General features: G+C 44.5%; 1 long non-coding RNA gene across 3 annotated transcripts in view; it reads right to left on the reverse strand.

Annotated features, from left to right (window-relative positions):
- LOC119597597 overlaps positions 1 to 12,777 on the reverse strand; it is a 100,351-nt gene that overhangs the window by 47,604 nt on the left and 39,970 nt on the right. Inside the window, exon 2 of one of the 3 annotated variants that reach the window (XR_005230850.1) lies at positions 11,138 to 12,036. The exons of the other annotated variants lie outside the window; for them this stretch is intronic. This is a non-coding gene — a long non-coding RNA (uncharacterized LOC119597597). Of the gene's footprint in view, positions 1 to 11,137; positions 12,037 to 12,777 lie in introns of those variants that run through there. 3 annotated transcript variants of the gene reach the window in all.

The raw sequence follows: 12,777 nt of genomic DNA on the forward strand, positions 1-12,777 counted from the left end.
ACACACACACACACACACACACACACACACACACACACACACACACACACACACACACACACACACACACACACACACACACACACACACTTCCCTGCACATCTCGCACCTCGCCTCCCCTTCCCCTTCACAGCTTCCGTCTGCCGTCGAACGTGACGTCATAATGTAAACAAAGATACCCTCATCGCACCGCCCCCTATCAGGTGATTGGAATGATTAGCCAAGGGGAGAATATGTTGATCTTGCAACAGTAACGCCTGCAATATGGTGTTGATAGTGATATGATACTGATAAAATCTTCTATCCGCGGCCGGCAGGTCGGTAAAAGATGAGGGGAGGGGAGGTGAGGGGAAGGAGGAACGGAGTGGGGAAATAATGAAGGAGAGGAAGAGCGTGAAGGAGATGGGGAGCTAATGGGATAGGGGGAAGAGAGAGAGGAAGAGAGAGAGAGAGAGAGAGAGAGAGAGAGAGAGAGAGAGAGAGAGAGAGAGAGAGAGAGAGAGAGAGAGAGAGAGAGAGAGAGAGAGAGAGAGAGAGATAGGAGGAGATAAGGATGAGGAGGATGTAAGATGTTTAGGTTAGGAATAGGGCACGAATAACTGGGGAAATTCTTTGAAAGCCGCGTCCGGAAGATGCCCGGATTCTCAGAAAGATTCCAGGATGTTATCTCAAGGAAGAATTAACCTCTAGTGCACAACAATAAAAAATAAATAATCATGCAACTATAAAAAAAAACAAATCATGTCATAATAATACATAATACATACAAAAAAAAGAACAAGCAAACACCACAAATACAGTCGCATATTTTTGAAAACATCATGCAACTACAATAAACTAAGTTACATAATTATTTAGACGAATAATTAATAAATGTCACGACAACTGCACACTTGACTGTAACGTGAGAGAAGTGTTGAAAGTGTAGCAAAGTGAATCACAGATCAAGCCTGGAGCGTAAATGACTACATAAATAAATATAACATTTACGTCGGAGATGGTGGTGATTTCAGTGATGATGGATTGAGAAAGATAGATAGATAGGAGAGGGGGAGACAGAGAGGGAGACGGGGTAGCAATAGGGAGGGAGGGAGGGAAGGGGAGGGAAAGAGAGAGAGAGAGAGAGAGGAGAGAGAGAGAGAAGAGAGAGAGAGAGAGAATGAGAGAGAGAGAGAGAAGAGAGGGGAAGGAGGGAAGAAGAGAGGGAGAGAGAGAGAGAGAGCGAGAAGTAAGAGGAGAGAGGAAGAGAGAGGAGAGAGGAGAAAGAGAAGAGAGGAGGAAAAGAGGAGAGAAGGAGAAAGGAGAGAGAGAGAGAGGGAGGCGAAAGAGAGAAAGAAAAGAAAAAGAAGAAAAAGAAATAGAAGAAAGAGAGGGTGAGAGAGATGGAAGGAAGAGAGAGTAAAGGAGCAAGAAGATTAAGGAAAAGAAAGCAACGGCTGAAGACAAGAAGAGAAACATAGAGAAACGGCACAGAAGACAAACGTCTCTGTACGTGTCAGTTCTTCACAACATTGGAAGTTCTAACTGCGCAGGTACGCTTCTCTCTCCTCTCTTGCTCTTTTCTTCTCTCCCTTTCACTCTTTCCACCTGCCTGTCTGTCTGTGTCTGTGTTTCATTCTATTCCTCACTCTCTTAATCTCTCTCTCTCTCTCTCTCATTCTATTACTCACTCTCTTAACCTCTCTCTCTCTCTCTCTCTCTCTCTCTCTCTCTCTCTCTCTCTCTCTCTCTCTCCCTCTCTCTCGATCTCTCTCGATCTCATTCTATTCCTCACTATCTTAATCTCTCTCTGTCTGTCATCCCCCCACTCTACCCCTGTCTGTCTGTCTGTGTCTATCTCTGTCTCTCTCTCTCTGTGTCTGTCTGTCTGTCTCTGTCTCTGTCTCTGTCTCTCTCTCTCTCCATCTCCATCTCCCTCTCTCTCTCTAGGGAAAAAAATATGAAAAAAATATTTACAAACAACCATTCCTTTACAACAAACAAATAAACTCAGAAACATGAAGCATATGAAACAAGGAAGAAGCTCCGGAAGGAAATAAGAGCGAGGATCTGTTTTACAAGGATTACAGCGTAGGACAAGAAACACAAACATAGGAAGGAAGAAAATGAGGAAATGAAAAATTATGAAACGAAAGAATACTTGAGGAAATAACTTTGTCTTTTCTCCTTCACTTTCCCTTTCTTAACATACGCACACACATACATACATACACAAACACATGCACACCACGCACACGTACACGCGCACACACACAACACACAACACACATACCACACAACAACACACACACTACACACACACAACACACACACACACACACACACACACACACACACACACACAACACACACACACACACACACAACACACACACACACACACACAACACACACACACACAACACACACACACACACACACACACACACACATATTGTATACCATTAAGCAAATGATATGAAATTGCTAATCTGAAACCCTTCCCTTGCAGCACAAACTCGTCCGCATGCGCACACAAGCCATTGCATTAACTGTGCTTGTTATTGTACATCCGTGTATTCGCTGTATACATGTCGTTTGAGTAAATGCCTTGTTATATACCATTATCTTTACAGTATTATAAGCAGTTGTTTTAAGTGTTCGTAGTTATATGCTGATATACGTATAACAATCACATATAGGTATATTTGCTACATCACAACACTTTGTCATAATGACTAACAAGTATATATCATTATCTTCGCTGTCCTGAAATACCAATTCGAAATCGAACAAGTTTAAATATCTTTATCTATTCATCTTCTATTTCCATTTTCATTTTCTCATTTTCTGTTCTCAAACACACTTTTATCTATTTTCTTTATATACATACATATATATATATATATATATATATATATATATATATATATATATATATATATATATATACATACATATATGTTTTGTTTTTCTCTCCAACCCCCCTTGTACCAAGAAATTATGTTTCTTCTATAAAAGGTAAAATCGCACTTCAAAATTTTCACTTTTAAGTCTTCTTGTTCACTCTTTGCATCTCTTATTTTTTTCTGTCGACTTTCATCATTTTATGTTAATTCTCTAAGTTCATTTTCATTTATTAGAAAATATTCATTATTGGCCTTAGTCTATTTTACTTTTTTTTTCTAGTATTCTGTTTATGTTTTTCTTCAAATGGATTTCCCAATTGTTTCCGTTCTTCTCCTGTTATTCTCCTTTTTACTTCTTCCCCACAACCGCAACATAATGTTTCACTCTTAAAGCTGTTTTTTTCAAATGCAGTTATTTCAGGTTCCTTTCTTCTATTCACTTTTTTACATTTTTCTTTTCTTCGTCATTTCCTCCTCTTTGTCTTTTCTTCCATTCGTTTAATTTTTATCGTTAATCTCTCTTTTTTCTTATTCCTTATTATTTGATCTTATTTCTTTCTTGTGTGTTCGTTTTATTCACCTCGATTATATTTCTTCTCTGATTCGTCTTCTTTATCTATTATCTTTATTAATTTCAGTTCTATCTTATTCTATACAATTTCTGTTTCTCTCTGTTACTTGTATCTTTTCTCTTCCCTTTTATTCATCCTTACCACTTGCATCTTCTATTTCCCCTCCTATCCCCCATTTATCACTATCTGCTATCTCTCTCTCCTTATCCCGTCCTCCACACTTGATAAAACATTATTAACGCGAAATGAAAAAGCCATTCGATCGTCTTTTTAAAAATTTAATTGGTTTTAGATCCTTTATGAATCCTAGCCTTTAACGAGCTTATTATTTTTTTTTACCATAACCTCTTCTCCCCTCTTCTCTTTTTATTCCTCCTCTTCCTATATTGTACTTCCCAATTTCCTCCCCTCTTCCTCCTATATCCATTTCCTCTTCCTACTCTTTTACTCCCATCCTCCATTTTCCTCCCCCTCTCCCCTCTCTCCTTACTCCTCTCTTTCCTCCCCTCCCTCCCGCCCTCGTATGCATTCCTTTGTCTGTTACTCTGTTTATGCTTTCGGTTGTGGGCAGCATGGCATGGTTTGAATTTCCGAAAGGTTTGTTCTTGTTTTTGTTTGATGTGTACTAAGGCACATGCAATCATACAACAGCCCATAATGGCTTATTATTTACCATAATTTTGTTGATCATGATAATCCAGATCTGTAAATGTGCACATGCCCCAATTTAACACACACAGCCACCCACGTGCATTCAAGTAGAGAAGGCAAGCAGATGGATAAATAGATGAATACTCGTGGAAGTAAGCATCCAAACATGACTTCACTTTAAGCAATCGTTCGTGGCCTCCAACCCCCCCCCCCCCCCGGCGCACAATGTCCACTACAACAAAGGGCAAGCGAGGGCGAGGGTCATCCTTCTCCCCTTTTCTAATTCCTTCTCCAGTTCCTCCTTCTTCTTTTTACGCTTCTCTACTTCTTGTTGGTTTTCTTTTTTTTTTTCTAATATTTATTTTAGTAATTTTTATCATTGTTGCTATTATTGTTATCTTCATCATTGTTATTCATCCTTTATATTCCTTTCATTCTTCTTCATCTCTACTTTCTCCACTATCTCTTCCCTTCTCCCTATCTCCCTTCCCTCCAACAGCAATAGCTCTCTCCCCTCCTTGTTCAGGCCCTTCTCCTCCTCGCCCCTCTCCCCACCTCCTCCCTCTTTCTCCTTCCTTCACCACCTTCCTCGCCTTTCTCCGTCTTCACTTACTTCCTTTTCCTTACCCTTTCTCCCCAATTCCCCTTCCTTTCTCCCTTTCCACCAAATTTTCCCTCTCCCTTCCTCAGCATCTCCCCACCTAACTCTCCTTTCCCCTTTCTCTCCACTTACCTCTCCCTTCTCCTTCTTCCCCACAATCTCCGACCTTTCTCTCACCCTTCCTCCTTTCCCCTATTCCCCTCACCATCTCCTTCCTTTCCCCCTTCATCCCTCACCGCCCTTTATCTCACCCTCCTCCCTCCCCACCTGCTCCCACACCCTATCTCACCATTTCCCTCTCCCTCGCCCTTCCCCCTTTCTCCCCCACCACCTCCCTCGCCCTTCCCCCTTTCCCCACCACCACCTCCCTCGCCCTTCCCCCTTTCTCCCCCACCACCTCCCTCGCCCTTCCCCCTTTCTCCCCCACCCTTCCCTCTTTCTCCCCCCCCCCCCCCCACCTCTGCTAGAGCCATCAAACCGCCCTCGCCGTTCTCACTCCATTCCAATAATCTGATGGGGCCCTGATAGCGTCCTCGCCCCGGCTGATGGCTTGTGTTACTGAGCCGGCGCCGAACCGTCCGAAGGTCTGGTCCGATTCGGGTTGCGTTCGGGGCCCCACTTCTCGCGCGGTTCGGAGCCTCGGAGCTTCTGAGGCCTCGTCTGGTGCTGGTCGTGTTCCTCCTCTCTTTCGGGCTTTATTTCATCTTTTCAGGATGGGGGGGGGGGGGGATTTGTCTTTTGTTGGGTTTTATTGTTTTCTGCGTTTCTTTGATTTTTTTTTTTTTTTTTTTTTTTACTGTTTCGATTTCTGTTGGTCGTCGTTGTGATTTGTTCTTGTTTCGATTTCTTTGTTGTTGATATTTTAACTTTTCCATTTTTTTCTTTGTGTTGTTTTACTTCCCTATATTTTTTCCTTGCTTCTATTAGGTTCATTCTACTATATATTTCCTTATTTTTTCTATGCAAATACTTCGGATTTTAATTTTCTTTTTCCTTTCTTTCACACCATTACATAATTAACCGAGTCAAGGACTGAATGACAATGACAATATTAATAACACCATTAATATTAATATTATTACATTAATATTAACTTTATTACATTAATATTAACTTTATTACATTAATATTAACATTACAATAATAACAATAGTAATAATATTGGCAGCAATTATAATAATGGCAATAATAATGATCATGATAATAACAATAACAAGAACTACAGCTACAACAGCAACAACAACAACAACAATAATAATAAATAATACAAAATTCACATCAAAGTTCCAGAGTTACTCAGCCCATGACATTCACCTTTGCACAGGATCGCCAAGGACTCTAGAAGCCTAAGGAAAAGGATATAGATCCCCTTCAGTTCAGTCACCCCCCCCCTCACACCTTCCCCTATCTCGTCTATCCCCCTCCCTCCCCCCCCAAACCTGGTTCCCTATACCATCCTCTAACCTCTGCGCCCTTATCACCCCCTCCCCTTCCCCCTCCCCCTCCTCTCTCTAAACACCCTATCCCCCTCCCCCTACCCTCTTTCCCCTCTGCCCCCCTCCTCCCCCTCCTTTTCCCTCCAGGCTTTGGCGAATTCCTTATGACTTGTCCCTGAACCACCCCCGCTCCCCCCCTCTCCCCCACCCCTGGAAACGGCCTCACAGACGCGGAAATGATGGTAAGGGGCTGTTCGTTCATTAACATAATGATGATGAGCAATTAGTGACGAGAAAATTGCGGGTTGAAGTAACGCTCTTTTCGGGTTATCTGTGTTCGTGGAAACGCTTCTGCGTAAAATGAGCGGGAATGATTCGCGAGGTTTATTATGATTATCACTGATTATTATGACCATCCTTTTATCACTATTATCACTGTTTAGTATGATGGTTATTACGATTATCAGTGCTTATACAATTATCAATGTTTATTACATTATTAACATTTACTACTATTATCAATGTTCATTACGGTTATGAACTTTATAACGATTGTTAGGATTACTACTGTTTATTCGAATGTTATAATCATTACGATTAATATTCTTCATTATATCTTTTTATATACTGACATTATACAATTATCATTATTACTTTATTACAGTGATGATAGTGATGGTAGTTGTGACGATGTCATTAGTGATAGCATAGATGTTGATGACAATAATGATAACATGATGGTAGTATTAACCTCAGTCGAGATAGTAATGACTATAATAACTATTAACCAACAGTAGGCAAATGAATACATAAACCTCATAAATATACTTCAGTGCATCTTACTCTTCGTATGTGACCTCGGGCCATATCAATACGAATATGGATGTGACATATTTTATCTTGACATTTCCTGGTTTTCAAAGTTGAATATTTGGGGCAATCGTTGTCTATAAAAATCTATGAAAAAATAACCAACTGCAAATAAACACTTAAATCAAATTTTCCGAATATAGCGATGACACGTATGAGGTAGATATAGATGTGTTGAAAATGTGCGGGGGAGGGGGGGGGGGAGTGAGTGACTGAGTGAGTGTGGAGAGTGAAAGTGAGAGTGAGTGTAAATGTGAGTGTGAGTGTGAGTGTGAGTGTGAGTGTGAGTGTGAGTGCGCATGTGAGTGTACGTGTTCGCGTGCATTTAAAAAGTATGTGATCTCTGTCAGCGCTGCAAAAAAATCCTACATACATGCAGACACAGGAGTTCCCTCGGTGGTCAATGTTCACCGAGGAGATTCGGAATGCACGCCCTCCACGGCCCAAGGGAGAAGGAAGAGAGGGAGAAGGAGGGGGAGTGGGCGGGGGAGTGGGGGTGGGATGTCCACACCCACGCCCACCGGTCATCAGCAAACATGACGTCACTGCTGTCCTGGTCACCCGCATGACTACTCCCCCCCCCTTCCTTCTCCTGTTTCCCCCTCCCTCCCTCCCTCCCTCCCTCACTTTACTCTCTTTTCTTCACTACCTCCACCACTTTCTCGTGCACCTCCAACACCTCGATCCCCTCCTCCACCCCCACCTTTACCTATTCCGTTTCCTCCTCAACCTCCAGCCCCCCTTCTTCTTCTTCTTCTTCTTCTTCTTCTTCTTCTTCTTCTTCTTCTTCTTCTTCTTCTTCTTCTTCTTCTTCTTCTTCCTCCTCCTCCTCCTCCTCCTCCTCCTCTTCTTCTTCCACCTCCAATTCCCCCATCCATCCTCACCTCTCCCCCACTCCCCCTTCCCTCCCCACCTCCCCCACCCCCCTCCCCCCTCCCCTCGCCCATCCTCACCTCCTCTCCCACTTTCATTCAAGTTTCTGGCCAGCGAGACAAACTAGTTTATCCTCATTTTTTCCTCGCCTCCCCATCTGCGCTCCGGACGATCCTCACATCCTCATGCGCGCTGTCCTTGGCTTCTCCCTCCTTTTCCTTCTTCATTCGTGTTTTTTTTTTTTTTTTTTTTTTTAATCTGGTGTTGTTGTTGTTGTTTGTTGTTGTTTTTTTTTTAATTAGGCTCGTCTGTGTTGAAGGGGGGGAGGGTGTATGTAGGTGCATCTGTTGTGTATGTGTTGTGTGTGTGTGTGTGTGTGTGTGTGTTGTGTGTGTGTGTGTGTGTGTATGTGTGTGCTGTGTGTGTGTGTGTGTGTGTGTGTGTGTGTGTGTGTGTGTGTGTGTGTGTGTGTGTGTGTGTGTGTGTGTGTGTGTGTGTGTGTGTGTGTCTTAGTGTATTTTTCCTGTTTCTCCCCCTTTTCTCTCACTCCCCATCACCCACTCCCTCTTCCTCTCCCTCCCCTTCCTTCCGCCATCCTATCACACTCCCCCACATCCCGTCACCCCCCCCCCTCTTACCCCCTCATCCGCCCCCTTCAACCATTCACACTGAGAGGTGTCTGTTACCATTAACCCAACCCGGTCACACACTCACCCTCCCTCCCTTCCCTCCTTCTTTAGCTTCCTCTCTCCCTCTCCCCTTGCTCTCTATCCTCTCTCTTCCCCTCAGTCTTCATCTCCTCCATTCTCTTTTCTCTCCTCTCCTCTCCTCTCCTCTCTCCGCTCCCCTCCCTCCTCTCCTCTGCTTCCCTCTCTTCCCCTTCCACTTCTTCCCCGCCTCTCCCTTCCCCTCCATTCATTATCCCTCAAGTAAGATGGTAATTTTGCCCTTCCTTCCACTTCCCTTCTCTTCCCCTCTCTACTTCTTTCATCATAGCCTATTGACTCCCTTCTTTGTTAAGTATTTTTTCTTAACTCTTTCTCACGCTTGGTTTCTTTTCTTTTTTTCTCTTTATATTCTCTCTACTTCCCCTGTTATTATCTATTTTCAAATCTATTATTATCATTATTTTGATCTCTTTCAATCTTCATCTTCTTCCTTCTCCTTCTTCCCCTTCTTTTCCTTCTTACTCATCTTCACTCACCAACATCTTCTTGACATTTCTTCATCTTGTAAAATATCACCTCCCCCCCCCTCCAAATTTCACAAGCATCCATTATACCATACTTTCTCCACGTCATTCCTCCTCCACCTCATTCCTCTTCCACCTCTTCCACTTTTCCCTTATCACCAACTTCCACAAACTCTTCTTCCAGCATCTCCATCACCTCCGCGACCCGCAAGCTCCACCCTCCACCACCTCCGCCCCGCCACCCCCGCCTCCCTCCACCTCAGCCTCCACTTCCCTCCCATCAACAACTCCCTTCCCCTCTACTTCCACCTCCCTCCCACTCCCACTCCACATCAGACACCTTCCTCCCCCTTCTCCTTCTCTATCACCACCACCCCTCCTCCTCCTCCTCCTCCTCCTCCTCCTCCTCCCCATCCTCCTCCTCCTCCTCCTCCCCACCCTCCTCCTCCTCCTCCCCACCCTCCTCCTCCTCCTCCTCCTCCTCCTCCTCCTCCCCACCCTCCTACTCCCCCCTTACCTCCCTCACCACCTCCCGCTCCGCCACCACCCCCTCCCTCCCCCACACACCCACACCCACTTAGGACAACAGGCTTTTAGGGGTGACTCGCGCACTCGTCACATTGACCCTCTCGCCTCGGATGACCTTGGGCAACACTTCTGACCTTGTCTGGGGAAAGGGGCGGGGTGGGGAGGGAGTGGGGAGGGACTGGGGAGGGGTTGAAGGGGTGGTTGGGATAAAAGAGGGGGAGGAGGGGGTAGAAGGAGGTGGTAGAGGGGAGGCGATGGGGAGGCTCGGAAGGGGAGGGGAGGGGAGGGGGAGGGGAGGGGAGGGGAGGGGGAGGCTAGGAAGGGGAGGGGAGGGGCCTGAGAAGGTGGCGGGGTGAGAGGGGGGTAAGGGCAAGAAAGGGAGGAGGAGGAGGGGGGAGGGAGGGTCATTAGCACCGAGCGCAACCTCATTAAAATTCTCTCTTTCCCTCCTCGCCTTTCTTAGAAAAGGGAGGAAGCAGGGAACGGAGAGATCAAGGAGAAAACGAAGAATATATATAAAAAATAAATAAGTAAAAGCAAGGCATAACAGATAAATGAAGAGGAACAAAAAGAAACTAAACAGAACGAAAACGAAAAAGAAATAGAACAAAAAAAAAAAATCATGCAAATAACAATAGTAAGAAGAATAAGAAAACGAAGAAGTAGATTAAGAAGAAGAAAAAGAAAAAGAAAAAGAAGAAAAAAGAAAAAGAAAAAAGAAGAAAAAAGAAAAAAGAAGAAAAAAGAAAAAGAAGAAGAAAAAAAAAGAAAAAAAAAACAAGAAGAGCACAAAGCGAACACGAAGAAGGAGAAGAAGGGGAAGAAGGAGACGGCGAAGAGGAAGGAGGAAGGGGGGCGGAGCGCGAGAGGGAAACCGCCGCCAGGCCGCGAGGAAGGCTGTACTTTCACCTTAATTCATAACTGCTTCGATAACGTTATCCTTCAACACCTTGTTCCTCTTCCTCTCTTCCTCCTTGGGTTATTGACCTCGTTTCCTCTTGTTCTCGTCGTTTCCTCTTGTTCTCGTCATTCCCCCTTGTTCTTGTTCTTTCCTCTTGTTCTTGTTCTTTCCTCTTGTTCTCGTCGTTTCCTCTTCTTCTTTTTCTTTCCTCTTGTTCTCGTCATTCCCTCTTGTTCTCGTCGTTTCCTCTTGTTCGCGTCGTTTCCTCTTGTTCTTGTTCTTTCCTCTTGTTCTTCTTCCTTCCTCTTGTTCTTGTTCTCTCTTTCGTTTTTTGTTGTCTGTCTTTCGTCTTGTTCGTGTTTTGTTTCCTCTGGTTCTTGTTCTTTCATTTTGCTAGTGTTCTCTCTTTCGCCTTCTACTTGTTTCGTTTCTTTTTATTATTGTTGTGTTTTCCTCTTTTTCTCGTTCTATCTCTTGTCTTGTTCTCTCTCTGTTCTGCTTCTCTCTTTTGTCTACGTCTATTCATCTCTCTCTACTTCTTCATCCATTTTTTGTCTTGTTCTCTTTCTTTAATTCATTTATTGCCTCGTACGATGGTCTTTCCCTTCTTTTGTTCTTTTTCTTTCTTCATTCAATTATTCTCATTCCTTTCCTCTTGTTCTTGTTCTTCCTTTTCTCTTCTCTCTTTCTCTTTGCTTTCGTATTTATCCCTCGTATTTTTTCCATTTGTTCTCGTTATATATTTTGTGTCTGTCTCCTTCTGTGTTATCTAATGTTATTCCTGCTCCTTATTTTTTCTCGTGGCTTTGTTGCCCCTCCTCCACCTTTCTCCCTTTTCCAAACAAAACAAAACTAAACTAAACTAAACTTAAAAAAAAAAAAAAAACTCCCGACAGACAGTCTCTTCGAGCGAGGTAATGAATGCTATGTCGCGATTTGTTTACATTGTACTCCGATCACGTGCTTCGTAGTCTTGGGTTTTTCTGGAGTCCGATAAACAGCTGTTTCGCGAGGATTTTGTGTTGCTTTTGTTAATTATACTGGTGGAAGTCGTCAGGGTGTGTGGTAAGGGCAACGGTTTTTGCAAAAGTGGTAGTGGTGGTAGTGGTCGTGGTGATGGTAGTAGTAGTAGTAGTAGTAGTAGTAGTAGTAGTAGTAGTAGTAGTAGTAGTAGTAGCAGCAGCAGCAGCAGCAGCATAGTAGTAGTAGTAGTAGCAGCAGTAGTAGTAGTTGGTGTGCCCGCTATTATAATCGTAGTTATTACTGACGGTATCAGTATCATGGCATAATCTCCGAGATCAGAAATCATATAGCCTTCACAACTGATAAAGATCGTAAACTTGAAGCGATTAATCTTCGTTATCAGAGAATCTCTCACACACACACGTACATACAAAAAAAAACAAAAACATAACCCCTTACAAAACTTACGCAGCTGCTTGTGAGACTGCAGCTGTCATTTCCGTGTGTTCTGCAAGTACTGTCCCAAGCTCAGCCTCTGGTGCACACGTCCATCCTGCTTACCTGCGAGTGAAAAAAAGAATTTTGTTAGCGATATCAAACATAAACTGGGAGGGGAAGGGAAAATGGAGGGAAGGTTGGAGAGGGATGGAGGGATGGATGGAGGGAGGGAGGGAGGGAGGGAGGGAGGGAGGGAGGGAGGGAGGGAGGGAGGGAGGGAGGAAGGGGAGGAGGGAGGGAGGGGAGAGAGAGAGAGAGAGAGAGAGAGAGAGAGAGAGAGAGAGAGAGAGAGAGAAAGAGGGAAGAACGAACGAAGGCGATTGGGAAAGCACAAAAGACAAAGTAAAGGAAGGAGAAGTAGTCTCAAGCGAGAGCATAAAAAGCCCCAATAAGATCACCTCCTATAAATACAGCCCCGCGCCCACGCTGACGTACACAAACACATCCTGGATGGCCATTTATTGAATACCATCTAGCGCGCAGTATCTGCCCGAGGTCCGAGCGCCGGCCCCGAGGCGCGCGGGATGGGGGCCTGCGCACACCGCCGCCCAGGGCGCCCGTACTCCAATGCCGCCCTTATGCCCTGCCACGTAAAGGCCAAAGTGGGCAGAAGACCTCACGCGGACATCCATCACACAATCAATGGCACTCAGCGACCGCTCACGACAATGTAACTTCATACGAGGTGCCATCAGGGCTGGGTGGCACTGGGCGATCATGCACGAGTTGGGCCACTTGAGCCTCGCCTCCGCTCGCCGCGCCTCTCGTTCTCCCCCTGCCCTTGTCTGCAAAGCACACGGACGG

This window comes from Penaeus monodon, chromosome 39, assembly GCF_015228065.2.
Source record: "Penaeus monodon isolate SGIC_2016 chromosome 39, NSTDA_Pmon_1, whole genome shotgun sequence".
Lineage (NCBI taxonomy): Eukaryota > Metazoa > Arthropoda > Malacostraca > Decapoda > Penaeidae > Penaeus > Penaeus monodon.